General features: G+C 46.7%; 1 long non-coding RNA gene and 1 pseudogene across 1 annotated transcript; both read left to right on the forward strand.

Moving 5' to 3' along the window:
* The first annotated feature begins 4147 nt into the window (after positions 1-4147).
* LOC140497518 (BOLA class I histocompatibility antigen, alpha chain BL3-7-like) lies at positions 4148-9514 on the forward strand (annotated as a pseudogene).
* A 114-nt stretch (positions 9515-9628) lies between these two features.
* LOC140497576 (uncharacterized) lies at positions 9629-12990 on the forward strand. Its single transcript, XR_011964744.1, has 2 exons — positions 9629-10235; positions 10352-12990. It is a non-coding gene; the product is annotated as an uncharacterized lncRNA (long non-coding RNA).
* The last annotated feature ends 1264 nt before the right edge of the window (positions 12991-14254 follow it).

Here is a 14254-nt window from a genome sequence, read left to right on the forward strand (position 1 = left end):
TTCATATTATTGACTGGAAGGTCAAATACCAAAGTTGAAGTTTAAATCTTTTGACCACTTAATGAGAAGACAGGACTCAGTGGAAAGATCTTGATGCTGTGAAGGATTAAAGGTAGAAGGAGAATGCGATGGCAGAGGATGAGGTGGGCAGTGTCATGGAATCAATGAGCTTGAGCTTACAAAAGCTTTGGGACACACTGAAGCATGGAAAGGTCTGGCATGCTGTGGTCCAAGAGAAATCACTGAGCAACAAAAATGATTGCATCTCCTTTTAGAAATCGTTTTTAAAATTTATTTGATTTTCTTTTCAAATTTATTTGTTTTCAGTTTTCAGCAATCACTTCCATAATTTTGAAATTTTCTCCCCTTCCCTCCCCAAGATGGTATACAATCCCATATGGGTTCTACATATACATTCTTAATAGATACAGTTTCACATTAGTCATGTTGCAAAGAAGAATTAAAATGAATGGGAGGAAGCATGAGAAAAACTAAACAAAACATAACCAAGGAGAAAATAGTCACTTCATTCTACATTCTGACTCGATAGTCCTTTCTCTGGGTGTGGATGATGTTTTGCACCGTGAGCCCCTTGGAAATGTTTAAGGTCCTTGCCTTGCTGTGGACGACTAAGTCTATGAAAAACAGTCCTCGCATACAGGCTGTTACTGTTACAATGTTGCTGTTACTGTTACAATGTTGCTGTTACTGTGTACAATGTTCTCCTGGTTCTGCTCACTTCACTCAGCATCAGTTCATAGTGAAGTCTGCCTGTTCATCTTTAGAAATCAGTTTTTAATTAGCAACATTTCATACACAATAGTTTCCTAAGTACCCTAATATGAGGAAAACTAGAAGATAATAGCAAAATGATGTGATGGATTTAAAATAGGAGATAAAATTATTAGCAGTATAATGATGTCAATTCAATTTATTGCATTTCCAAGTTGTCTTTTATAGGAAATCACGTCATGCATCTTTCAATTTTTCCCTCTGGGCTGATTGAATTCAGAGATCAGTGTAGTAGAGCAGATTAATTAATAAGGTGCCATTGGCTCAGATTTCTGACTCAATCTCTTTTATTGTAGTTGGAAAATTTTAATCCACACACTTCTTTTATAAGGTCAAAGGTCATAATTACCTTAATGGAAAAACACATGTGACCTTAAATAATGTCACATTATAATTTAGTTGAGGACAATCTGAGTCCCATCAGCTTTGGATGTGCACTTGTGAAAGTGCCTCTGAGGTGAATGTGATGGTTAACCACAAACAGACAAGTGCACTGGACACAGAGTGAACTTGGTTTACCACTCAGAACTTACAGTGAGCCAGTCTTACTCACTCCCAATTGCCTTTGCTGGTGTTCTTTGGCTGACCTTGCTGAGCTATGACCCTGAAAGTGGCCCAGACTAGACTAGTGGTAACTGTTCCTGCAAAACATCCTCCTTCTGCACCCTACCTGTTCCTGGGAATGACTGCCCACTCTTTATGGAGACCCCTGCCCAAACCTCCTCTTTTTCAAGTTTTTTTCAACACTTTTTCAAGTGTTTTTCAAGTATAAAATGCTCCTGCCTCTTCTAGGCTGGGGACTCTGTGGAAAAGGAATGGTAATGAGTTTACCAGTCAACCTGATGTGCTTCAGCTCCCTCCTTATCCAGCAGAGGCAGAAATAACCTGGGGATCAAAATCAGCCAACCAGGAGGTGGAATGAATGTTGCTTAAGATTGAGATAGCAGTGATCCTTTGTGGTATCCAGTGTGTGAACCAAGAACACCTCCACTGTGCCAGAAACCACAGGACTGGCTCAAACTGGTCCATACTGCCCTCAAATGGACAGAGCTCCTTCTGTTTCTCTTTGTTCTAAAACCATAGAAAGCACTCCCTGAGCCCCCAATCTGGGAAGCAGAAGAATCTCCTGTTCTCTGAGCACCTGCATGTCCTGGATTCACCCAATACATGCTTCAGATTTTGCACTTGAACTATGCCTCCATGTCCTCTGATCAGTGAACAGGTACCTCAATTACTCATTCTGCCACAATCAGTTCCTTTGTACATTATACTGGGCAGGCCTGTTTTAGTATCTTATTTTCCCCCAGTAAAACTTTTTTGCTTTCAAGACATCTTAGACTCTTCTACATTTTGAGGGGTGGGCTTTGTCCAGATGACATTTCAGGATAACATAAATTACCTTCAGAAATGTCTTATTGAAGCAGAGAAGATGGGATGATTTTAATACATGGCTGCTCAAAAACACCAAAGGAGAAGCCTATTGTAACTTGAATTCCTTTCAGGAAACCTTCAATAGAACACAAAATATTCAGGAAAGGGAAGAAGAGAAAATCTGTGTCTTCCACAATGATAGAAATGTATTGTTCAATTAAAACTGGAAATCAGAGAGGGTAAGTGGAGTTTTTGCTGAGTGAAAAAATATTTATTTGGAAATATCAGAAGAAAATCCATTCATTTAACTTGTGCGACTGTGTCAAGGAGCATTCTTAATTCAAGATACTATTTTTAAAAAAACAGATAATCCTAACATAAAATCTAAAGGATTTCACTAAAATAAATCAAGATCAAATATGAAAAATTGCTGAGCAGCACATATGTCAAATGATACATCAAATCTGACCAAAATAAGTCCTTTATATCCAAACAGAGAGACTTGACACCAGTGTGAACCAAGAGTCATTGCCCACAGATGAGTGCTGAAAGGATATGAATGTTTCTAAACTCCTAGATACTATAAACGACCTGAAAACAGGTCTCCAAGCCACAATAAGAGAAAGCCATGGAAAAATAATCTCACCATCTCCTGCGAAGGGGTAAATTTTGTGCATGACAATAACAGAGTGCTGAAATAAGAGGAAACAATTCTTTGGGCCCCAAACCAAAAAATGGAGGTAGTAGAGTTGCTGATAGACAGTAGGAAAGGAGATGTCTGGACTCTCTAGAAACCAGGATGAGCCTTGGAAGTAGAGTCAGTATTATGGCTATTACGTTTGGTAAAGAGAAGGAACCAGAGCTGGGTATTCAAGGGTATGTAAGTGCGCACTTTTGGTCTTCAGTTTCCTCATCTGTAAAATAAATGAGATTATGTGTCAGATCTGCTCTAGGGGAAGCTTGATCCTCTCAGTAAAATCTTTAGTTTCCTGGTTTCCCAGTTGGGGGTATGAGACAAGAAAGAGGGAAAATCCTACCAAATGTGCCCAGGTTCATTGTTTCTGAAAAAAGAAGTTAGCAGGCATTCACACCTTCACATTTCAGGCAGTTCAGATCAGCTTTAGGCTGAAATGGCACTCCCCTCCATTTTAATAATTAAGACCTTTCCTTTTTGTTACTGAGTTGTGTCTGACTCATTGTGACCCTTTTTGGGGTTTTCTAATCAAAGAAATTGGAGTGGCTTGCCCTTTCCTTCTCCAGATCATTTTCCAGATGGGGAAACTGAGGCAAACATGGTTAAGTGACTTTCCCAGGGTCACACAGCTAGTAAATGTCTGAGGCCTGCATTGAAAGTCAGTTCCTCCTGACTACAGGCCCTTGGCTCCATCCACTGGGCCACATCCCTGCCCCTCTGCTACTCGGATTCCCAATTCCATTCCCTGGACTCTGGTTTCCTCTGCATTCTTGGGTCCTGGCTTGTTTATCTACAGGGCCTGGGGAGGTTACAAGACTTGCCCGAGTCATAGCTGGGATGGCCGTCGTTAAATCCGAGGGGGCAGCCCCTGGTCTCAGGTCAGCCTGCAGATTTCTTCAGTCCTCAGACCCCCTCAATCTGGGCTGGGGACATTTTCTCCCCAACTTCTAAGGAGGGCTGGAGGGCAGGGTGGACTCTAGCCCTAACCCTTCTTTTTCTCTGGTTCAAGCTGGGAGCACAAAGCCGCGCGCTCCTGCAGTGATGATGGGAGGGAGGGAGCCTCGGCTGCTCCATAGAATCAGAGGCTGTCCTGGGAATGACAAAGACCGAGCCAAAGTCTATCAAGCGGGACATTCCCTCAGGGTCAGTTTCAGTTTTGGTCTCCCAACCTATGCGGGCTCCTTCTGCCCAGTCACCAGTGACGTTTGTTGTCTCTCACCCTCGATTGGCTGGCAGAGCCTCCAGTAAGCCAATCAGAAGCGAGGGATTCGTCCCTTTATAAACCCGGCGCCCACAGGTCTGGGCGACTTCGGGCTCCTGTTCTGCGGACCATGGAGCGCTCCCTGGGCGCTCTCCTTCTGTTGGGAACCCTGGCCCTGCCGGAGACCTGGGCGGGTAAGGAGAGACTGGGCACAGCACCTAGGGGTAGCCGTGGGGCCGGGATGGGGTTCCCTACACGAAGCTCCTCAGACCCCAGCCCAGAAAGCGTTTCCTCGAACCCGGCTCCTACTAGTCGGTGCGGTCCGGGCGGGGTGAGAGGGAGAAGCAGGAATCAGCCTGGACTGGGAGCCTTCTGCCCCTTAGCGGGGCTTTGGGGGGGGGGGGTGTCTTCGTGTCGGTCCCTTAGTTTGGGAGGGTGAATGGATCGGTAGGGGGTGGCAGGTCATGGGGAGGGAGAATGGGGGCCACAGTCCTGGGGGCGTTAAGGAGCAGAGCGGTCCGGGGTCCCCCCGATACCCCCCCCGGAGCCCCCCAAGGGCGAGGACAGAACCAGGGGCAGCTTTGATAAAGAGTTTCTCGGAGGATGGGGGGGGCAGGTGAGGACACAAGGTGGGGGGCCGGGGGTGAGCAGTGTGAGGGACCTCGGACCTGGACCAGAGGTGGGGGCGGGGAGAGGGAAGCTGTGTCAGGGGGCAGGGGGGCTCGGACACGCCGGGGCTGTTTTCGAGGACGGCGTGGTGCTGATCTCCAAGCGCTGAGGTCTGGAGAACAGGGCGGGCGCGGTGTGCCAGCCTGGGGGGGAGGGGAGGGTAAGGGGCGGGGATACGGGGGCATCTCTGGACAGCAGGCATGGTCAAGGGTCAAGGGTCACTGCCCGGGCGTAGCAGGGTGCAGGGTCACCCCAGGCGCCCCCCTTCCTGACCCGGCCCCGTCCCCATGTCCCAGGCTCTCACTCCATGAGGTATTTCGATACCGCCGTGACCCGGCCGGGGCTCGGGGAGCCGCGGTTCCTCTCCGTGGGCTACGTGGACGATCAGCCGTTCGTGCGCTTCGACACCGACAGCCCGAGTCCGAGGGAGGAGCCGCGGGCGGCGTGGATGGGGGGCGTGGAGCAGGAGGAGCCGGGGTACTGGGAGCGGCAGACGGGGATCATCAGGCAGACAGCACAGATTTACCGAGTAAACCTGGAGAACCTGCGCGGCTACTTCAACCAGAGCGCTGGCGGTGCTTGACGGCGGAGGGGGCGGGGTCCGCCCTGGGAATGGGGGAGGAGCCTCCTGGGGTGTGGGGGGCGGGGCCGGGGCAGCCGGAGTCCACACTGACCCGAGCCCAGGCGTCCACACCGTCCAGCTCATGTCTGGCTGCGAAGTGTCCCCCGAGCTCAGCTTCCAGCGCGGGTTTATGCAACCCCAGCCGTGAACACCAAGCGCAAGTGGGAGGCGGGGAGGAGCCTCACGGAGGGATGGAAGGCCTACCTGGAGGAGGAGTGCGTGCAGTGGGTGAAGAAGTACCTGGAGATGGGGAAGAAGATGCTGATGAGGACAGGTATGGCCGGCCCCCAGTGTGCGGGGCACTCCAAGCCCCTGGGCGGCCCTTCTCCACCTCCCCTCGGCCCGGCCCCCGACCCCCGGAACCCCTTGTACCCCAGGGCGTATTGTAGGGTGTTCCCCTCCCCCCACCAGTCCTTATGCCCCTGGAGGGGAGGGGGGAAGGGGAGTCTGGAAATGCTCCTGCCCTTTGGCTGCAGACCCACCCAAGTGTGCTCGGCATTCAAGGCCCCCAACTCATCCTTCTCGTTCACTCTTCAGCCTCAGCCCTGGGCCCCCTACCCCTAGGACCCCTCATGCCCCATGGCTCAGATTGTGGGGTGTTTCTCCTGCTGTGACCTGTTCATGTCCCCTTCGAAGGGAAGGGGGAAAGGGAGCCTGGTAATGCCTCTGACCCTTGCCTCCAGACCCATGCAAGTGTGCTTGGCACTCAAGGCCCGCAACCCATCCTTCTCAGTCACTGCTTAGTCCCAGCACTGGGCTCCCAACATCCTGGAACCCCTTGTACCCCCTGGCTCAGATTGTGCGGTGTTCCTCCTGCCCCCACACATGCCCTTGGAGGGGAAGGGGGAAAGGGAGCCTGGTGATGCCTCTGATCTTTGCCTCCAGACCCACCCTCTGCCAGAGTGACTCGTCACACTGCCCCCCATGGGGAGGTGACCCTGCGGTGCTGGGCCCAGGACTTTTACCCTAAGGAGATCTCCCTGACTTGGCTGAGGGATGGGAGGAACAGCCCCAGGACACGGAGTTCATTGAGACCAGACCTGCAGGAGATGGCACCTTCCAGAAGTGGGCAGCTGTGGATGTGACCACGGGCCAGGAAGGGAGATACACCTGCCGAGTTCAGCATGAAGGGCTGCCTGAGCCCCTCACCCTGCAGTGGGGTAAGGACAGTGAAGAGGGGCTAGGAAGAGGCCACCTCCCACTCCATAGGACCAGAGGGAGGGGGAGTTACTGCAGAAGGTGGGGGAGGGGTTAGTGATTCAGGCCAGACAAGGATCAAGGCCTCTTACTTCCCTTTTCCATTTCAGAGCCAGAGTCCTCATCCACCTGGCTCATTGTGGGGGCCATTGCTGCTGCGATCCTCATCCTCATCCTCATTGCAGTCATTGCTGTAGTTTGGCACTGCATAAAGAGGCTTTCAGGTAGACTGGAGTGGGCTGGGAGAGGGGCCATTAGGGATCAGGCCCCATGGAGATCCCAGCTTCCCGAACTGGCAGCTTGTCTCTCTGTCCTCAAGTCCTCTCCTTTTCATCTAAGGGACAGTCAGATGAGCCCTAAGAGTGTAGATGAACAAATATGTAACTGGAAGCCATTTCCCTGGAGGATGCCTGGCAGGGGTGTCACAGGCTGGCTGAGTGGGGAATCTGCTTCAGACTCAGCTCAGACATGAACATGGGGATCTCTGCTGTAGACCAGCCTTGGGAACCCCCAGGGGCAGGCCTGGAGGGGGAGAAGGGCCCATTTGGGGGCCTTTTCTCTCTTCCTCTTGGATCTAGAGGCTAGAGGGGTATGGAGCATGGGGGTGCAGTCCTGGTTATTCGTTGGGTCTCCAAGACAAATCTTGGAATTTCTGAGACGCTAGTGTGGTCTCCTCTCCTGGATTCTTCACTGGAAATTTGTTTTCTTTTCCAGGTGGAAAAGGAGGTGATTATGTTCAGGCTGCAGGTAAGTGAAGGGTAGACATGGAGGGTAGAAAGAAGGGGCCAGCCCATGGTGTCTGCAGGACATGAGCAATGAGGACCTTTTGACCAATAGCCTTCCCTTGGTATCCCTTTCCCTTCCCATACCCTGGTTCTGGAATGCATGTCTCTGACTGGGTTGTTTCCCTCCTTTGTCCTCAGGCAATGAGAGTGCACAGGGGTTAGATGTCTCTCTCACAGCCAAAGGTGAGATTCTGGGGGCCTGGAAGGAGGGAGGGGCCAAGCAAAGATAAGGAGGGTCTGTGGGAGGTTGGGCTGGGTGGTGACGCAGGCCCTTCAGAATGATGAGAGGCTGGAGGCCAGAGGGCCCTTGGAGGATCCCCCTGAATCTGTCTTTCCTTCTTCAGCTTGAGAGAATTGCCTGGTGTGGACCTGAGACAGAAAACCAGTCTGCAGTCCCCGTGTTGTCCCTGTTGACCCCTGGCCTCTCTCCCCTGCACTGACCCCTGTGATCCTCCCTGGACTCTACTGGCCCAAGCCCAGGGCAGCCTCATCAGGGCCCTCACCTTGCTCTCTAAGGCCTCCCTCCCTCCTCCCTCCTGTCTCTCTGCTTTGGGAATGAGCCTCCTTCATATCTGATGCTGCTCTGACCTCTGGGGTCTCTGTCTGACAGCCAGAACAGCCTGATGAATCACTGCTCTGGAGTCTTCAGCTTTTCTCCACTATCTCAGCTCAGCTTCATGTTGGATGGTGGATTGTGGGGGACAGGATGGCCACGTGGAGATGTTCTGGCCACATGAAGGGGGAAACAAATGAAAGTTTGGACATGCCTGAGAAGACTTTTATTTGCTCTGCTGTGTCTGTGAGTAAAGGTGGGGCTGGGCCCAGAGGGGAAGGAGCCTGGGGGAAGGGATAGTATATGGTGAGAGGGCAGACGTTTGTCTTTGATTTGCACTCCTCTGGGGCACGTGTGGACATGGACTATTGAGACTTGTTTCAGGGCTTCAGACAGAGCCCAGGCTGCGCACTCTTCCTGGCTCTGGAGCCATGGCCAGACAGGCTGCTGGGTCACTAACCCATGGGCCGCCCACCCATAGGCTGCCCCTCAGCACTGACCTTCTTCACAGAGGTCCAGTTCTCTCTGTTTTGTCATTTTCGTCAGAGATATAAAAGTAGTATTTTCGTCCTGGGGACAGGAAGTCTTGTGAAAGGAGAGGACACATCTTCCATGGGGGCTCACTTTCCTCATTTGCAGCAGAAAATGGGTCTAAATTTCAAGGTGACTCAGTGGAGCCTCTGACTTAGAGGCAGGAAGGCCTGAGTTCAAATCCCACCTCAGACACTTAATAGTTTTGTGACCCTGAGCAGGTCACTTAACCTCTTATCTCAGGAATCAGGGGTGTGTGGGGGGGTCATGATAGCCCCTCCTCCCAGGGTGGGGGTGAAAATCAACTGAGATCATAAATACAAAGGGCTTATGATAGAAATAAGCGCTGTCATTATTATTGCTTTCAAGCACTAATTCCTGATTCTGCCGATTCCAGACATCATAATACTCTGAAACGATGACTTTCATCCTTCAGAGCCCTAAGGATTCCAGTGTGGTCAGTCATTTATCTACTAAGCAGGGACCCTCCTGCCACCTGGTGGATATTCATGGTATTGCAGGATTTAGAATTAGAGTATCCTCCCTTCTGAAATGATGAGTGTGAAGGGGGGAAATGTGTGCCGTCCTCTGACAAACCAGCCCCTGAAGCCTCCAGACTTCATGGTGAGCTTGGGGACTTCCCAGGCTCATCAGCGTGAGTCTGAAGGGGCCTCGAGGTCCTCGGGTCCAGCTGCTTAGGACAGCACCTAGTCCATAGGAGACTCGATCAGTGCTGTTGGCCTGCCTGGCTCCAATCCCCAAATCCATTCCTCTGATCTCTAGGACTTTTCTATGAAAGTAAAACCTGCCTGATAATGTTTAGGTGCAGCTTCTGAAGCCCAGGCTAGGTCAGCCACGGGTGTTCAGAGAAGCCAGTTTGGGACACCCAGGGGAGGTTCCAGTGAGAAGGGGACTTCAGCTTCCAAGTAGAAGATATATTTATCTGTATCAGATAAGCTGTGTACACTGACCCCTGTGCAATCTGATGAGAGTTTTCAGGGGGGTCTGTGAACTTGGATGAGAAGAAATACATCTTTATTTTGACTAACTTCTAATTGAAATGTCATCATTGCTTTGACTATTAAATTTTCAAAAACCACACGGGTGTTCTGAGAAGACGTTTATTAAAAGCTTCACCAGATGACACAAAAATTCAAGATGACCTGATCTACGTTGTATCAGAATGATGACGGAAATACAACTGTGTGTAGGTATCTTTCAGCACTTGTTGTGCCTAAGAGTGAGTGTGTACATACATCCACTAACCAATTAATTCATAGATAAGAATTATGAAAGTGCCTGTGACCTTTGACCCAGCAATACTGCTACTAGACCTATTTGCAAAGATGATTGGAGGAAAAGGAAAAGAATCTATATGTTCTAAATATTTATAGCTGCTGTTGCTGTGGTGGCAACAAACTGGAAATCATGGGGATGCCCATCAATTGGGGCATGGCTGAACAAGTTGTGTTACATGGTTATTATAAAATGCTACTATGCTATAAGACATGATGAAAACATGGAAAGACTGGCAGGAAATAATGAGGAGCGAAATGGGCAGAACCTAGAGAATGTCACATACATTCTCAGCAATAGTGTTTTAAGAACAACTTTGAGTGACTAAGTCATTTTGACTAGTTTAAGCACCCAGATGAAATACAGAGGATCTGTGAAGGAAGGAGCTGTATGTATCCAGAGAAAGAACGGATAAATGGAAGCATCCAAGGAATAATTTTACATGCACGCACACGCACACAATTCTGTCTAATGGTATCCATCTCTAGGACTGGGGGAGGGGAGAAAAAAGGAAAAATTACATGGTAAGTTTATTATATAATAATTTACTAGGAATACCACATTGTGCATATTAGATTTGCAGTTTCATGGGTAATCTCTTTTTCTTCTATGTTATGGAAAATAATGTTTTATTTCACAGATTCAAAATAAAATACAGAAAAATCAGAGCTACAACTGGTTGCTCTCAACTTCGAGCTGGGCATCAGTGACTACGCCAGATGTGAGGCCACAGATTTGGTGGTGTTGGGTTGTTCAGCTTGTCAGGAGCCCAGGTCACCAGGACCACTGTGAATGAGAACAGAGGGAGGAGATAAGAGGACAAAGAGGTCATAAGGGAAAGACCTGGGCCAAGAGGCCTGACTTTGATCTTTGCATCCTTTCCAGTGATTCCCTGCACTCTCCTGGGGTCCTTGTTTTCAAAGATATTCAGGATTTGGTCCCCTCCTCTTGTTAGGGACATGCTTAGCAACAGCCAGCTTAGGTTTAGTTTCAATGTTGGGATGAAATGATGCACTTACAAATCATTGAACATTAAATAAAGGACTTGCTCCTAAAACAGCAAGAATGTGCACCAAGGACATGGTGTGTACGTCCTTCGTTGCCAAAGAAAACCATACCATCAGAGAAATAACGACATGACTTGCAATTGATTTTGTTTTGAGTGAGGGAGGGCTGTGCAGGCCACCAGCCTCACTTCTCCTCCAGAGCCACCTGAATCCAGTGACCAGATGTTCATCAGGATGACTGGAGACGACTCAGGATGAGGCAATTGGGGTTAAGTGTCCAAGGTCACACAGTTAGTGAGTGTCAAGTGTCTGAGGTGAAATTTGAACTCAGGTCCTCCTGACTCCTGCACTGGTGCTCTATCCACTGTACTACCTAGCTGCAACCAAGGACATGATGACATTTTTCTGGATAGGGCTCCTCTCACGTCCAGGTGGAAACTTGTCTGGTCAGCGGGACAGGGCAAGATGACTCCAAGGAAGCCACAATGTGGAAGAAGTCACAGCTCCCTGTGGATGGGACTTTAGGTGCCCTTAGGTCACCAGGAAGCTACTTCATGGGAGACAAAGGCCAATCAGATCCTAGGAACAGCTTTGTTGTCTTTTAGGGAAAACTAACCTTTTTTCTGGGGAAACCAGAAAGCCCTGATTCCATCCCACACCACTGCCCCCCAAACCCAGGGATCTTCTAAAAGACATTTCACCATTTTCTAATTTTCAGGATTTGATTGGACAATTATCCTGACCCAGGAAATACAAGAAGTGAAGAAAAAATACCTTGCCTCAATAAAGAGTAACCAAAAGAAAAAGGAAAAAAAATGGGGAGGATGAAAAAAAGCAGGAATTCTAGACTTTCTTTCTCCTTTGGATGGTGTGAACCTCAGTTCATCATCTGGTGTCAAATACAGCTGGAACCACTTAAAAATGTAATTTGGAGATAGTTTACAAAATAAAGATTCAATAAAACATAAATAAGGTTAATATGTGGTTTTCTAAGCCAATATGCAGGCCAGAGATCCTTCCATACAGAACCTGGCAGCTAGGAAGTGCTTATTTTTTAAAATTTATTTCATTTATTTTCATGGTTCCTCAGTCACTACTATACAACCTAGATTTTTTTTGTTTCCCTCCCTCCCCCTCCCTTCCATCCATCTCTCCCCTCTCTCCCTGAGATGGCATACAAATTTATATAGGTTCTACACATACATTCCTATTAAATTCATTTTCACCATAGTCATGTTGTATAGAAGAATTAAAATGAATGGGAGAAATCATATAACAAACCAAAACATTATACAACAGAAAATGATCTGCTACAATCTGAGATTGAATTGCATAGTTCTTCCTCTGAATGTGGAAGGCATTTTGCCTTAAAAGACCATTGGGAATTTTTTAAGTCCTTGCATTGCAATGAAGTTCTTCGTCTACCAGAAAAAAATTCTTGCACACTGTGGTTGTTGCTGTGAACCAAGTTCTTCTGATTCTGCTCCTTTCGCTCAGCATCATATCATATAAGTCTTACCAGGCCTCTCTGAAGTTTTCCTGTTCATCATTTCTTAAAGTGCAATAGTATTCCATTACATTTATATACCATAATTTATTCAGCCATACCCCAGTTAATGGGCATCCCCTTGATTTCCAGTTTTTGGCCACCACAAAGAGTGCTGATATAAATATATTTGTACATTTGGGACCCTTTTCAGTTTTTATGATCTCTTGGGGATACAGTCCTAGAAGCAGTATTGCTGGGTCAAAGGGAATGCATATTTTTGTAGCCCTTTGGGCATAGTTCCAAATTGCTCTCCAGAATGGTTGGATCAGCTCACAGCTCCACCAACAATGAATTAGTGTTCCAGTTCTCCCACATCTTCTCTAACATTTATCATCTTCCTGTTCTATCATGTTAGCCAATCTGATAGGTGTGATTTGGTATCTCAGAGTTGTTTTGATTTGCATCTCTCTAATCAATAGTGATTTAGAGCATTTTTTCATGTGACTATAGATATCTTTAATTTCTTCCTCTGAAAACTGCCTGTTCATATCCTTTGACCACTTTTCAATTGGGGAATGACTTGTATTCTTGTACATTTGCTTTTGCAGTACCCCCTAAATAGTTGCCTATATATTTTAGAAATGAGGCCTTTATCACAGACCCTAGTTGCAAAAATTCTTTCCCAGTTTTCTGCTTTCCTCCTAATCTTAGTTGCATTGGATTTGGTTGTGCAAAAACTTTTCAGTTTAATGTAATAAAAATTATCCATTTTGTACTTCATAATGCTTTCTATCTCTTCTTTAGTCAAAAATTCTTCCCTTCTCCATAAATCTGAAAAATACACTACTCCTTGCTCCACTAATTTCTTTATAGTATCACTATTTATACATAGATCATGCATTGATTTGGATTTTATTCTTGTGTATCATGTCAGGTCTTGGTCTATGCCTAGTTTCTGCTACACTTTCATCCAGTTTACCTAGCAATTTTTGTTGAATAGTGAGTTCTTATCCCAGAAGTTGGGGTCCTTGGGTTTATCAAATTGCTATATTCATTGCCTACTGTGTCTTGAGTACCAAGCATATTCCACTTGTCTACCTTTCTGTTTCTTAGCCAGTACCAAGTGGTTTTGATAATTGCTGCTTCATAATACAGTTTGAGATCCAGTAGAGCTAGGCCACATTCCCTGATATTTTTCTTTAGTTCCCTTGCTATTCTGGACCTTTTGTTCTTTCAGATGAATTTTGATATTATTTTTCTAGCTCTAGAAAATAATTTTCTGATAGTTTGATTGGTATGGCACTAAATAAGTAAATTAATTTAGGGTTAGGGTTAGGTAATTAATTTAGGTAGAATTGTCATTTTTATAATATTGGCTCAGTCTACTCATGAGCATCTGATGGCTTTCCACTTATTTAGATCTGACTTTATTTGTGGGAAAAGTGTCTTGCAATTGAATTCATATATTCCCAGGATTTGTTTTGGCAGGTAGACTCCCAAATATTTTATAGTGTCTATTCTAGCTTTAAACAGAGATTTCTCTTTCTATATCCTGATGTTGGGCTTTGTTAGTAATATATAGAAATGCAGAAGATTTGTGTGGGTTTATTTTGTAACCTGCAACTTTGCCAAAGTTGTTTATTATTTCAAGTAGCTTTTTACTTGAATCTCTGGGAGTATCTTGGTATGTCATCATATCATCTGCAAAGAGTGATAAATTAGTTTCTTCTTTGCTTATTCTAATTCCTTCAAGTTCTCTTTCTTCTCTTACTGCTACAGCTAGCATTTCTGGTACCATATTGAATAATAGTAGTGATAATGGACATCCTTGTTTCACCCCTGATCTTATTGGAAATGCATCTAGCTTATCTCCATAGCATATAACCCCTGCTGAGGGTTTTAGATAGATATTGGTTATTATTTATGGAAAGTTCCCTTTATTCCTATGTTCTCCAGTGTTTTTGATAGGAATGAGTGTTTTGTCAAAAGCTTTTTCTGCATCTATTGAGATTATTATGTGATTTCTGTTAAGTTTGTTGTTGATGTG

The sequence above is a fragment of the Notamacropus eugenii genome, chromosome 1, assembly GCF_028372415.1.
Source record: "Notamacropus eugenii isolate mMacEug1 chromosome 1, mMacEug1.pri_v2, whole genome shotgun sequence".
NCBI lineage: Eukaryota > Metazoa > Chordata > Mammalia > Diprotodontia > Macropodidae > Notamacropus > Notamacropus eugenii.